This window comes from Triturus cristatus, chromosome 1_1, assembly GCF_964204655.1.
Source record: "Triturus cristatus chromosome 1_1, aTriCri1.1, whole genome shotgun sequence".
NCBI classification, from domain to species: domain Eukaryota; kingdom Metazoa; phylum Chordata; class Amphibia; order Caudata; family Salamandridae; genus Triturus; species Triturus cristatus.
Genome location: NC_140579.1, coordinates 704177371 through 704191451, shown reverse-complemented (window position 1 = coordinate 704191451; position 14081 = coordinate 704177371). Strand labels below are relative to the sequence as shown.

The following is a 14081-nucleotide window of genomic DNA, read 5'->3' as shown; positions in this document are numbered from 1 at the left end:
GTACTAAGAAAAAATCCTTGCATTCTCTCTAGTACATCCCTTCAATATTTGTGTCAAATGTAACAATTTCTGACGTTCTCTGTGCTATTGTTGGGTTCCTCCCCTCCATTTATATAATGGTTTTAAGATGTGAAATTAGTCCGTATACTACATGGTACCCCCTTTTATATATAGGATTGATTTATATCTTTATTACGCAAGACGAAGTTCCCGATGCGTAATTACCGAGTCAGTTGGTTTGTTCCCAATAAAGTTTCTTTTTAAACAAGAAACCCGAGAGCGGTCCTTGGTCAGCGTTCTAGTTCCTCAAACCGGAACCAACATTTGGCAATTGGAGTTTACGTGACCACGAAGTGCTCACGTGACTTTACACTCCCGGAAGTACACACAGGGTTGGACGCGTTTAGCTGGAAAACCGCTATTATTTATTCGCCGTAGCACGAAGCAGTAATCACCTCCAGGGCTGTAGAGACCCAGTAGGTGCTTCGGCTGGCGGGCGAACCTATGCTAAGTGAGTACCTCTTTTTCAATGGGACAGTGCCATTCTGATCGGTAGTTTTCTGAACAGTTTTTTTGAACAGTTCTTTGTACCCTTAGAGGTTACCCAATACTGATACCTCTTTATGTTCATTTCTAAATTTACATTGAGGCTCCCGCGACCCAGCAGTTCCTAAGGTGCGAAACTTCACTAATTTTTATGTAAACCCTGTGTTTCTCCGGGTTTTTCATGCATTGAGTTTGTATGCTAATCAGTCTGCCTTTTGTCGAACTAGCTCCCCGAGTGTAGTTCGAGTAAGTCATGTTCTTAGATCATTGGTTTTTTATTAACGTTAAATCACTAATATGCGCCGAAAATAGATGCCTGATCTAACGTTATGGTACCCTAAGGTAATTCGCCCATTAAGTACCATATAAACGATAAGTTGAAAAGAATACTCAATGATATCGAAATTAATACCCCTTTCCCCTCTCTTTTTGGGAAAGTGCTATTTTTCCTTCGAATGAAATTTAGTTCAATTGAATATATTTATGGGTAGTAGTGTAAACATCCTTTCTGTACATTGGGATAGTCATTTCAAGAACAGTGAAAGCAATCATATTTGAAAAATATCTTTTTTCTGTTGTTTTTTTTCAGATTCAATTGGCTTTCGGGAAATCCCTGAAGGTCTTCACTTAACCGCGAGTTGCCAATAAAAATCACACCAGAGGTTAGGGTAAGCCTTAGCGTGCTTATACCGCCATGGTGTTTTCTGGTCCTGATTAAAGCTTCAACAAATTTAATATGAAAGCTGAAACATGTTGACCGCATCTTTTCAGGATGTATCTGGTCAATTAACTACCAGTTAGCGACATCCACCTCACTTCATTTTAATTGGTGTCCTTTCTGGCCCATTATTAAAATTTATCTTTTGGAATGAGAAAAGCCCCCATTTTAAATCACACCTTTTCCCTCACTAGAGGTTATAAGATACAAACGCTCCGCTATATTCAAAGCGTTGCAGCACACCAGGAATACACGTGGCATTCCTGGTGGGGACCCTATGATGAAGCATGTCACCAACCAGGTTGGTGAGTGAGGGTTCCATTCTTTTACCTTGAGTTACTCTCTCCCTTCCTACAAACCTTTTCATGCGGAGACACACTTTCGTTGTTTGATTATGATAATTTAGGGGGACTAAGAGTGGTTCCTTTGCCCTCTCTTTTTTTGTTTTGAAGTATTCCCAACCTTGCCTTAACCTTTTCGGCTTCTTTTACACCACCCTTTGTAAATCCCATCCACTAGAGAGCTCCCTTGCTTTGTAGCTATCTTTATGTGTATAAGTCACATGTGCACATGCGGACAAACAAAATATAGTTGTTAGTGAAAGGAAAGACAAGGACAGGAAATTTGAGATGCACGTAATATAAAGCCATAAGGTTCATGTCATCAGCCTGCTCATATGGCACTGTTGCAAAGTCATCCGCTGTGCCCAGTGCGCACCCATTTTTTGGTGAAAGATACTGGTGGTAACTGACTCTGACTGTGCCCTGGGCTCTGTTGACATGCCCAGGCCAGTGCTATGTTGAAAATACAAGTGAAAACATAGACATGCATTAGGGTACTCCTATAATTGGCATGACCTACCTTATAAGTCCCTAGTAGATAATAGGGCATGGGCATTTAAACTGCCTATAAGACCCTATCATATGATAGGGCATGGGTGTTTAGAGGCCAGCAGCATTTGCTGCACTTGCATGTGTGCACTGCTGAGTGCCTAAGGTCATTTTAGAAGAAGTCCTGTTGTGCAGCACTGCTTTTAAATGTGCCCAATCCAATCTCGACTTTGGTGGTAGGGATGCTTAAAAAGTGATAATCTACATTATTTTTTACATATTGGGTACTCCTAGGGTCTCCCCTAGGTGTCCTGGGTGGGGGGGGGGGGTCATATAATAATAAGCAGGGTCCTTACAAAAGATGTTTTATATGCCCTGGGGACAGAGAAATTGTACATTTCAATTCCTCCATTGTAGTAAAGTCCCTCCCGAAATCGAATTTGGTGCTATGAGCACTGTGGGGTGAGGATCAACATTAGTTTTGCATATTCAGGACCTATAAGGTCTCCCCTAGGTGTCCCAGGGATGTGGGGCCATGTAACAATAAGCAGGGCCTTTATATAAGATGTTTTGAATGCCCTGGTAATGAAGTAATTGCACATTTCATTTTCTCCATTGAAGATACCTAGCCACCTAGAATAACATTGCAATAGTTTATGGATGCATACATATTGCTAGGAATTGAATAAAATACCATTCAGTTAGAAGAATGGTATTCATAAATCCAGCAATATGCCATTGCTGAGCCTATCCTAAATTGTACAAAAAAGTTGTTATAAGACTTTTTTGTCTGTAAGTCAAAATTCTGCCTTCCTGTAGTCTTCCCTGATCGGTCAGAGTTAACAGGATTAGCCAAGCTGTTTTGATGAAGTGGTATGTGACTCACCAGGTGAGAGGCTATCTGCTGGAGAGGGCTGTTCTACACAGGAATGCCAGAGCAGGGGGGAGGGGTTGTAAAGCATGAGACTTCAAAGGAGGAACAGGACAGGCAGGGAATGCCTGGCCTACCTACTCCCATCCCCTCTGGCCCAGCCAGATAGCAGGCTTAAGGAAGGAATCTGCAGATGATAGATGGGGAGAGATATGGAAATGAGCCACACTGGAGGTTGTTGTAGCTAGTTCTTGCTCCTCTGTTGAGATTTCAGCCATTTTGAAGGTTGGAGAAATTGTGCTTTCTGGGACACGAATATGCCACACTTTGGATGAAGTTGTCATGTTCTGGGGTATTGCCTTGCACCTCATTGGGCAGGAGTGCATTCCTGCTTGACACCAGAGAATACTGAATAAATATGTGAGAGGTGCAGAGCCTCTCAGATCTGCTGCTTAAAACTAAGAGAAGAAGAAGGATTGCCATGCTGGAAACTTGATTTGCACCACCAGCCCCTGCTTTCTGACTGACTGTGCCTGCTGCACTATCTGGAACTTCTGCCCTGTGGATGTACCTTGCTTCAAAAGGATTAAAGAGTGGACTCCCTACAAGCTACAGGTTAACAGAGTTTACCTACAAGCTACAGGTTAACAGAGTTTACCTACAACATCACCACCAAGAGTTCCCTGCCTGTAGTGTGTCCAGTGGACGTTTAAGGGTTTTGTCAAGGTACATTGGGGTAATTGTGGTCCCAACCTTTCAATGACCATCTTGTAGCTTCCAGACCCTTGGATTGTACTTCAGGAAGTAGTTCCAGAAGTTTGGAGAAGATTGGAGCAACTTTGGAAAAAAAGCTCCATTCATAGCAAGACCCAGCCCAGATTCCAGGTTTGTCCTGCTGAAGAGCTCCGGAGGTCCGACTTCCAGAGTTTGACCAGGAGCTCCCCGAAAGTCAAGCCGGCTCACCCTCACCGAATCCAGACTGGTGAAGAGCATCAAGGTTTTAACTGGGGCCTCCCGCTTGGAATAGCCGCGCAGGGCTCCATTGCGGTCGGCCTAAAAATTTGCCTTTGGCCCGTTCAATCACGACCAGATGTCGTAGAGTGGCGCTATAGGCTTTTAAGCACTATCGAGTGGCAATTCTTTAAAAGTGTATATCTCCACTTCCCTACATTGGATTTCTGTCACATTTGGTGTAATTTTAAAGATAACAATGTTTCCTATTCTTATAAACTGATGTGGGACTTTTATTGTGTTGTGTCTTTATTATTTACTGAATTGGTGTTTTTCAATGCCTTACATACCTGTTTCCTAAGTTAAGCCTTCCTGCTCGCAGCCAAGCTACCAAGGGTTGAGCATGGGGATAATTTATTGAGACCTATACTGACCCTTAGACTGTGTTAGTGGCCTTATGGCTAGTGGTAGATGCATATTTACAACTACTAATAACCCACTTTCCAACAGCGACCCATAAAGATGGTTGTAATATTTCATTGTGGAGCCCTAGCTTGCAATGCCCTATCTAAAACTCTGTACTGACCATGTGGACTTCAGATAAATACTTATAAAGGTGATCATAAATTAAGTCATCAAAATTTCGAAATAAACCAATAAATAAAAAAGGTTGAGGATTCACTGCTGCTAGTATGTGGGTGATGTCTCAAAGTTTACAATCTGCAGCCTACAGTCCCACTCTTTTCAATTCCTAAAATGCAAATATTAAATCAGAGCTGATGGAATATCGCCAGTCCGGTAAGTATCTGGACCTGCTTGGAGAAGTGGAGAGAGTGTTTAAGAGGTGAGTGCGCACAGAAAATGCACACCCTCTCTAATTTTGAAGGTCAGCCTTTCCTGAGAGACCATTGGCTCCTTCCTTCTCAATAGCCCATAGTGCGTCTCTAATGTTAGTTCATTGCACCCAGCAGTGAAAGAGCGAGGCATTGCTGAGGGAAGGGGGAGGCCAAGGTCGTCATGACATTTACCAAAGTTGAAATTAGGAGACATAAATGGAGAGCAATCTGTGACTCTATTCCTCCTGAAATCTGTTAATGCATCTAATTTGCACTACAGCGGCAAACTGAATTGTCTGGTGTGCTTAAAGAACAGGTGCGATTATTTACCAGCAGTGTTGGAATCAGAACCTGCAGGTAACACTCACATACAGTACCTGCAGTGGGCACGTTCTTCCACTGAATCAGGGGTGTAATGCAGACTCCTGCAGCCTCTTAGCTCATGGGGGGGGGGGGGACTCCCTTAAGGGGGGTGCTATTTCAACCTACATAGGTCAAACAGGATTACTATATAAGCCACACTAGAGTCATCTGATGAATACCAAACTACTCTAGAAATCATTTTCACATCATCAAGCTCTTGAAGTCATCGGCAAGGTTTAGAAAACTTGAGCCTGATGATTTCAGGATGACTTGAAAATTACCATTTCATTACTTCACAAGATAAGAATCTTCCTGACGACTGAGGATGATTTGAAAATTAGTTTACGATTACTTCTTAGGCTAACATTGTTCCTGATGACTTCAGGATGATTTAGAAATAACTATCTGATCACTTCAGAGGGATTAATTAAATTTAATTATTTCTGTATACTATTTTGGTAGCATTTTTATCAGTAATGCTGGGCCTTTTGGCTGATTACTGAACAGTGAAAACTATTTAGCTACTACATGAGTTGCCTGTAACAGCCAAATAAGCAAACACTATGCTTCAGAAAAATGTGTCAAAGGTAATTTGCAGGGTGATATTTTTACTGTTTTTATTGGATTTAAGTAGATCAGGGCAAAACATAAAAATGTGCGAGTGCAGGAGTATTTAACACTAATAAAAGTAAGAGAATCTTGATTATTTGGGTGTGTGTATTCCTTGAAATGCTTATTCTTTTACATTATAAAGTAGTTTTTGCTTTCTGTGGACTAGTTGAAGCAGAAAATGCCTTGCAGCATCTTCCACCAGCTGCTGCATAAATTGAGATTTCAATAAAAAGAATGTTTTTTTGCTCAAAGGGAACCTAAAACCTAAAAGCACACAGCAGACTTGGTGCAAGCAATACCATGCCAAGCACGCTGGAAAAGTATCAAACTTCAAACTTCAAATGTTCATTGCTGTATGCAGATATTTAACAGGCAATAAAGAGGTGAAAACTGTAGCGGCTCCTGGAGGGAGTGCTGCGGTGCGGTGGCGCAGGGGAGGGGCAGGGTGGGGGCTAGTAAACTCCGGCATACGGCTGAACCGAGGAAACTCTGGCATACGGCTGAACTGATGTATGTACATAAATAAATAAATAAAACTAATTACATTGCACACGCTGCAACGCCAAATGGCGATGCAGCGTGTGCAATGTCATTTGTTTTATTTATTTATGTACTTACATCAGTTCAGCCGTATGCCGGAGTTTACTACCCCACACCCCGCCCCGCCCCACTGCCCACAGCACTCCCTCCAGGAGCCGCTGCTGGGTGAAAATATGTGTAGATAGCATTAATGACCTCAACTGATGGTCAAGGGAAAGAAGTTCATACTTGCCAATGTTTTACAGCTGGAAAGTCGGAGATTTCGAAGAAAATCGGAGGAATGCGTTTGCCCTATTGACATACATTGAAATAGAGGCAATTTTTAGGTGAGAGGCAGGTAAACAAAAAAATCATTTTTTGCTTCAAAAATCAGGAGTCTCCTGCCTGAATCAGGTCTGTTGGCTTGTATGGGCTTTTGCCTGCAATATTACAAAATCTTTTCATGTTTAAAATTAATCAAACAGAGTAGAAATAATGAGCCCTTCTTTGTCACAAAAATGTTCTTACTGGAAAGAGTTGCTTGAAGATACCCATACTAAACTAGTGGAACACCAGTTGAAAAACAAATTTGAAATGCATAGAATAAAAGAGGTATCTCTTTTACTACAAGAAGTGTATACAGGTAGGTAGTCTTGTTATATGCTCGGTGCAATATGGTCTGTTTTATGCAAACTATTTTACTCTGGAATTTGAAAAATACATTGTTAGGAAAATGCTTCTCCAAAGCTTTCAAGGATGGAAAGCATTGTTTGTTGGTGAATAGCAATTCAGTTAGAGTTGATAAAAGTGTTTCTTAAATTAACGTCGTTTTTTCAAAAGCATTAGGGTCCTGTCTCTTTCAATTGGCATTACAATGTCAAAATAGTGATACAAGAATGCCACAGCAGTCATACATGCCAACATTTTAAAAGAGGGTGATTAAAAAAATAATAATTGCGAGAATGCATTTTGCCCATAGATGTCTATTGAAAGAGAAGCAATTTTAGGTGGGCGACAGCCAAAATAAAGCTATTTTTAGCTTAAAAAAAATCAGGAGTCTCCCACCTGAACCAGGATTATTAGCATACGAGAATACCATAACATTTAGGTTTCACCTGCTGTGAAATCTATTGCATTTAATACAAATCTTAAAAGGAGCTTACATCTTGCCCTTACTTTTCATTTGTTTGTGTGCTTCCCACTTTCTTTTCCTCCATTGGTATTGCTTGTAGCATACTATTTCCTGTTGTTCCTTGTGTGTTTCTCTTATCAGTGTCCAATGGCCCAAGTACTCGTGTTTATCCGCTTTGGTGGAACATATTTCTTATAACCAAGCTTGTCAGCACCCCTGCTTTTCCCATTACCCCCAACCTCTACCCCAGGTGCAGCAGCTTTTTGGGTCGAGCCTAGGCAGCACACATGCGCTGTCTTTGAGAAACGCTGTATCTCCTCTGTGGGCTTTGAGCATGACCATCGTTTTTCATTCATTTGTTTATGTGCCATTCTGAAAACCTTGCTTGTGTTTGTCCCTCCTTTTGAGGTTTGGATCCCTCCTACGGCTACTGGCCCTATTACATGGACTCGCTCCCTCCTGTTTATTTCTATTAGTTTTAGTGCGCTATTTTTTTTATTTCTTCCCGCTCGTGCTTTTGGAATAGGGTGTTTTTTGTGCTTTTCGAGCGAAATGCGCTCAACTGACTGCATTTTCAGTTTCCAACCAGAAGGTAGGGTGTGTAAGCATGCATAAATTAAGTTGGTTTAATTACATGTTTTTTTATCCCATGCGGCTCAAGTGTTTGTTTGGTGTGTTTTGTTTAGGCTTTATGAGCGCGGCACATGCTTTATGGATGCTGCGCTTCAAGCAAATTTCTTTGAATGCAATGTATGCTTTTCTGGGGTTGACCGCCATGCTACAATATCATTGACCACTTCCCTCAAGTGTTTATTGTGTTTTGTTTATGCATTATCAGCGCAGCACACGCTTTGTAGACGCCAACCTTCCAGCAATTTTCTTTTAAAGTATGCTTTTTGGGTTTGAATTTGGGAACAAACACTTCACACTCATTGCTGCAAATGCTTCACACAGACGCTGAGCTTCAATTTATTAAATCATTGTGGCTGCAATGGGAGGATGCACGCCTTTCTTTTGTTTTGTTCTTGTTTTTTTGTTTGACTGTTTTTCAGCACTTCCCACAACTGAACATGTTTTGCTTGATTTGATCAGCCTGGATTTCGCTTCACAGCTCCTGCACTTCAAAATCCATTCTTGCGGCCGCCTTGGGACACCGAGCGCCTTTTTCAATTTAATTCTGCGTGTTGGCAACAATAAGCTCCCACACGTGTATGTGCCAAACAAAAAACACTTCACAGATGAAAATATACGTTTTCCACAGTTAAAAATAAAAGGAATTTTCCACCTGTAATTTTTCATGTTGCATCCATAGTTTTTGTTTTAAACGCCTTTGGGGGGGAAAACAAATCTAGGATTTCTTTGCCCAAAAAAATCAACTCCTTCAAATTGAACTACTAAGTTTATGAAGCTGAGTCACTGTTGTCTCCCCAGACCGACTCTATTGCACCCAAGTTTAAATTGCTAATTGTGCAGATGCTTCAAATCTGCTGCACTCTATTGAAAAAAATGCTTTTTTTGCATCAAAATCAGAATGAACATATTACACTCGGCGGCACACTCTTCACAGCCTCTGAAAAACAGTCAGGATTTTGGGCCCATATCCTAAGTCTCACAATTCTAAAGTCGACAACCCCCACTAGATGAGACCGTAGAATGCTTCAAACACATTAGGAACTTAGAAGTCACTTCTCAGATGAACACACACGTTTTTCTATTTTACAAAGTACATAGTAGTTTTGCCCTGTCCTTATTTATTGTAAATACTTTTTTTAATATGGTGGTTCAGTTGTACCTAATGCCTTCTTGGTCATATATAAGGTAACAAAAATGCTTCTGACACTTTTTTATTAAAACTTTTCAGCATGCTGCACAGCAGCCACACTTTTCTACAGCACAGCTTAAAGACATTGGCAAAGTCAACAGCCCTGGCTAAACACTTATAAGGCACCAAAGGCGAGACCTATTGGCTATGCCAATGCTTGTTTACTATTCTTATTGTGTATTTTTAAATCCAATTTCTGTGTTTTGTAGCCAAATTTAATGATGAATGTAAACAGGTTTTTTTTTTATTTGTCTCTTTGCACTTTTATACTTATATACTATAATAGAAATAAAGTATCTTTTTTTTTTTTGTAAATCTTTTTATTAAAACTGATTCGACAACATGGCATAGTATCACAATCATAGCAAAGGTGGCAGCAAAACAAAGGTTCTTCAGTATACATTAGGTTTATGAGGTAGGAATTACACGGTGAGGGAGACCTCTTCATCTAGCAATGGGGGGGTACATATATTACCACGATATACGTTCCAAGGGGCCCATACCTTGGACCATTTACGGGGGCAGCCCCGACCATTATATATACAGATTTCTCCCGCTGCATGCACCAATCAAGGTCTGTTTTCCAGTCCGCAATTTTGGGTGTACGTGAAGCCCCCCTGTCCTTATTTATGTGGCATGCATAGGTTACACATTTGCCTATTTTGTCTTAGTGGAATACAATGGTATTTCATTGCTTCGCATTTGACTGCTACATTACTAAAAATTCAGCCATACTGACTCTATTGCTCCAAATTTGAAGATAAGTGAGCCACACGCCTCACGGAACACGCACTTCATGTTGAACGAGTCATTTATCCCCATCATTGCGTCCGCTTTGGGAGGATGCACACCTTTCCTTTTTTTAACCTTGTTTTTGTTGCTGTAGGAAAATAAGATCTGCTTCTTATGGTACCCCTATGTTTTGCTAAATGTGATACTGTTTTTGACTAGTTTGACTGGGATCCTGCTAATCAGGACCCCAGTCTATTTGCTTTCTCCCTAAACTGTAATGTTATGTACTTAGGTCCACTCCAGATTGGATACTGGGGTACCCTTGTCAGTCCTTAGTATATGGTCCCAATGTACCCAGAGCATAGGTACCCCAGAGGCCTCCCATGGGCTGAAGCAGGCATTGTGCCACCCATGAGAGGCCATGCAAAATGGAACTACAGGCCTGCCATTGCAGCCTGTGTAAGTTGGTGCATGCACCACTTACTTGAGATATAGGTTTACTATATCTAAGGGTCCCTACACTTAAAACCTATGTCACTCCTATAGCAGGCCTTAACAATCCTGAAGGCAGGGTGGTTGGTTCTAAGTGAGAGGGTGCCACTGCATGAGCAAGACATCTCTGCAGCCTATGGAGTCCATTATCCCAGGTTGTTAGTGAAGCAGCCATTTACGACATATAGAGTGGCATTATGCGACCCCGTGATGACCAACTCCAAAATGGCTGAAACAAACCCTATCGTGTTTGGTGTTAAACATATTGGAATCATACCCCCACACCGGTAACTGGTGTGGGAGGTGTGATTCCACCCTTCAGAAGCGAGCTTCGTTGGGTCACTGGTGTTCCCGGTACAAGCCTTCTAGTGCCGGAAAGCACAAAATGGTTGCTGCCGACCATTTAGCGAAGCAGCGTGCGCAATATAATTTGTTTTAGTTATTCATTTATGTACTTACTTCGGTTCAGCCGTATGCCGGAGTTTACTACCCCCCCACACTGCCCCTCCCCCACCCCGCCCACCGCCCCGCAGCACTCCCTCCAGGAGCCGCTCCTGAAGATATCTCCCTTGGATTGAAAGAGTCACTCCCCTGCATTCGCAGGCACTGCAGCACTGCTGTCTGGTCTGCTGACCCTGATCTCCTACGGACTCTGAAGGCTTCAGCAATGCAGTAGGGTTTCTACGTCCCTAGAGGTCCAAGCTGCCCTCTCACCAAGTTTGAGGTCAGAATCCCTCGTGGGGGCTGCAATACCCCAACCCCTGTGCACCGGGTACATTTGCAAGTGCATATGCTTGTTGGTGTTTCCCGAACAAGTGCATTGGGCCCCGAGTAGCCCCAACCTCTGGCACTATTTTCTACCAAGAACTCCGGCCTCCTCCCACTGAGTGCACTGTGGGCTGTTGTCTGGGGAAATCGCTCGAGGTTCTCTCGCGACTCCTGTGCCTCTGGTCTGTGGGTCCATTTGAGGGTCAACTTTGCTTTTCTTGTGCTCCCCTGGTTGCTCCAGGCCTATCCTGACTCCCCTTGCTTTGGTGAGTCTCCTTGACCTTGCTGACCGAACCAAACCGATCCTTGACCTTCTGCGTGGGTTGCCATTGCCAAGCCTTGGTGCTCCAGCCGGACACCGACCCCTCAGTACTCGACATTCTTTGTGGGACAGCTTGTATCTGGCTCCTGGTTGTCCCCAACATCTCCTGGTCCCTGTAGCTGCAGAGTCAAGACCTCCATCAACGCACCTGTAGCACCTGACATCGGTGAGCATTCCTCTACCGAGCCACTGGTCACTCCTGAGTGACCCAGACTCTGTCCCCTCAGCTTTCAGGTACTCTTTCGACAACAATCCACCTTTGGATTCCAACTGACACTTTTCTTCCTTACAGCAGCGGCTTTTCTTCGAAGTCCTCCATTGGGTTTGACGGCAGTTTCCGACGCCACTTCAGACCTAAGCACCCGGCTCCCCTGGGATAGGTAACTTGGGTACCTCAGTATCCACTGGTGGGGTGGCTCTCCAACCTCCTAACTTCCACGGGGTTTCTTCGAAGTACACTGGGAAGGGTCCTTAAACTCAAACTCCAACCGCGACTTTCTCATAGAATTGGACGGAGCACGCGGTCATGTTCGGTGGTTCTGTGGGCTCCCAGCGATTCTACGTCCTCTTAACACTGTCTTGACTTGAGTCATGGTTCTTATACCACTATTTTACTATATGATTTTGTCCCCCCCCCCTTGAGCCCACTGTATATTTGTGCTATGTACTATCATTTCTGTGCTTAAGTATTGTGTGCTTTGTGGTTATCTCTGTGTAGGAGAAACTGTGTCGTACTAGAGAGTGTTATATTGATAAATACATATTTTTATAGCTACTGTGTGGTTCTCCTTTCATTTTACCAATACTATAAGGTTGTATTCTGGTAAAACAAGCTGCTTAACATTCCTTCAAGACTAAGCCTGAAGGCTGCTCTCCACAGCTACCACTTGGATAGCTTTCTAAAGTTATCTTTGACCTCTTAAATCACCATAAGGGTTGTTTGGACTGGTACAAGGTGCCCACTTTAATTAGTGGACAGCATATACAAGGCCAACTTCTCACAGTTGTTGTCTGTGATTGTAGGTATTACAGACTACAAATAGTTGGGGGATATCTTATGTGACGTTGCACAATGTAGTTGAGTTTATACTACATTAGGCGCAACTGCACAATTGTAGTCCTGCGCATTATAGATTTGAAAGTAGAGTGCCAGGGAGACTTTCCTTGCCTGCTTCATTGCCTTACTGTTCGCGGGCCATGTGGGATGCCTTTGTGAACTGTAATTAGTGCTGGAGGGATCCCTGTTGAGACCAGGGCTACAGGTTCACAGGGCAACGCAAAAACTAATCCCTGCTTCGTTCCTACCACCCTGGGAGAGGACTACAACCACCAGGGTGCAACACTACCACCGCAGCTGTCGCGAGTGAGGGGGCGGCGTGGTCATCGCGCATAAAGCGCTGCCTATCACCCCGCGACGCGGGACGCGTGCGGGATGACGACCGGACGAAGCCCGGACCAAGGGCGGGCCCGTCTGAGCCCGTCAGAGACAGGAAGAGACTGGGCTGGGCCACCCCTCTAACATGTGGATCGTAAGCATTGTTCCTGGTTGTTGGTTAATAATGAGCAAGCGTAAGGTGGGTGTGGGCTCAGGAGTTGTGGGGACACTAGACGCATTTATTTTAAGGGCTAAATCAGCGCTAATTCATGAGATCCAGCTAACTGAACGCAGGCTGTCGCTGGAAACCTGTAGGAGAGTAGGATCTGCACTTATGTTGCCCCCACTTTTTTCTGATGTATACACTGGTTTCTGACTATAGTCTGGCTGGGTCCCTGCTAATCAGGGCCAAAGTCTCACTGATCTCTCTAAAACAACTTGGTGTGCATATTAGATGCATTAGTGATTGGATACTGTGGTACCTTATGAGCCCCTAGTATATGGTACCTTAGGTACCTAGGGCATTGGTACTTCACAGGCCTACCAGGGGCTGCAGCATGTATTATGCCACCCCTGGGAAGCATTCACAATCTGACACCACAGGCCTGCTACTGCAGCCTGTGTGAGGTAGTGTTAGCACTCCTCACTGAGGTATAGGTTCCTATATCTCACCATACACACACATATAAACCTATCAGTCACCCCTCTTGCAGGCCCTAACAATCCTGAGGGCAGGGTGCTTGGTTTACTATGTGAGGGGGTGCTTCTGCCTGAGCAGGACCCCTCTGCAGCTGGCAGAGTCTATTCTCTTCTGCTGTTTGTGGATGCGGTTACACCATATACTCTTAAGTGCATTGTAACCTCGCGGTAAATGCTAACTTTGGAATGACTGCATCAAAACATGTCATGTTTGGTGTCAAACAACTTGGAATCATACCCCCACACCAGTAACTGGTGTGGGAGTATGATCCCACCCTTCTAGAGGGGATGACATGTACCCACTGTACTAAATGGTAGAAATCTTCTAGAGCCCTGGCATCACAAAATGGATGCCACCAGCACAGACACTGGGCTGCCCTCCTGCTGCTGACCGAAACTCGCAGTGGAGGAAGCCCAACAAAGGGTATCCTGTCACAGGGAGGTGTCACCACCTCCCAGACAGGATTTAGTGTATTGGAGCTGGGTGGGTGCA

At 43.6% G+C, this 14081-nt stretch overlaps 1 long non-coding RNA gene across 1 annotated transcript in view; it reads left to right on the top strand.

Moving 5' to 3' along the window:
- The first annotated feature begins 380 nt into the window (after window positions 1-380).
- LOC146870917 (uncharacterized) overlaps window positions 381-14081 on the top strand; it is a 50360-nt gene continuing 36659 nt past the window's right edge. The window contains exon 1 of the long non-coding RNA XR_014959480.1: window positions 381-511. This is a non-coding gene — a long non-coding RNA (uncharacterized LOC146870917). The remainder of the gene's footprint in view (window positions 512-14081) is intronic.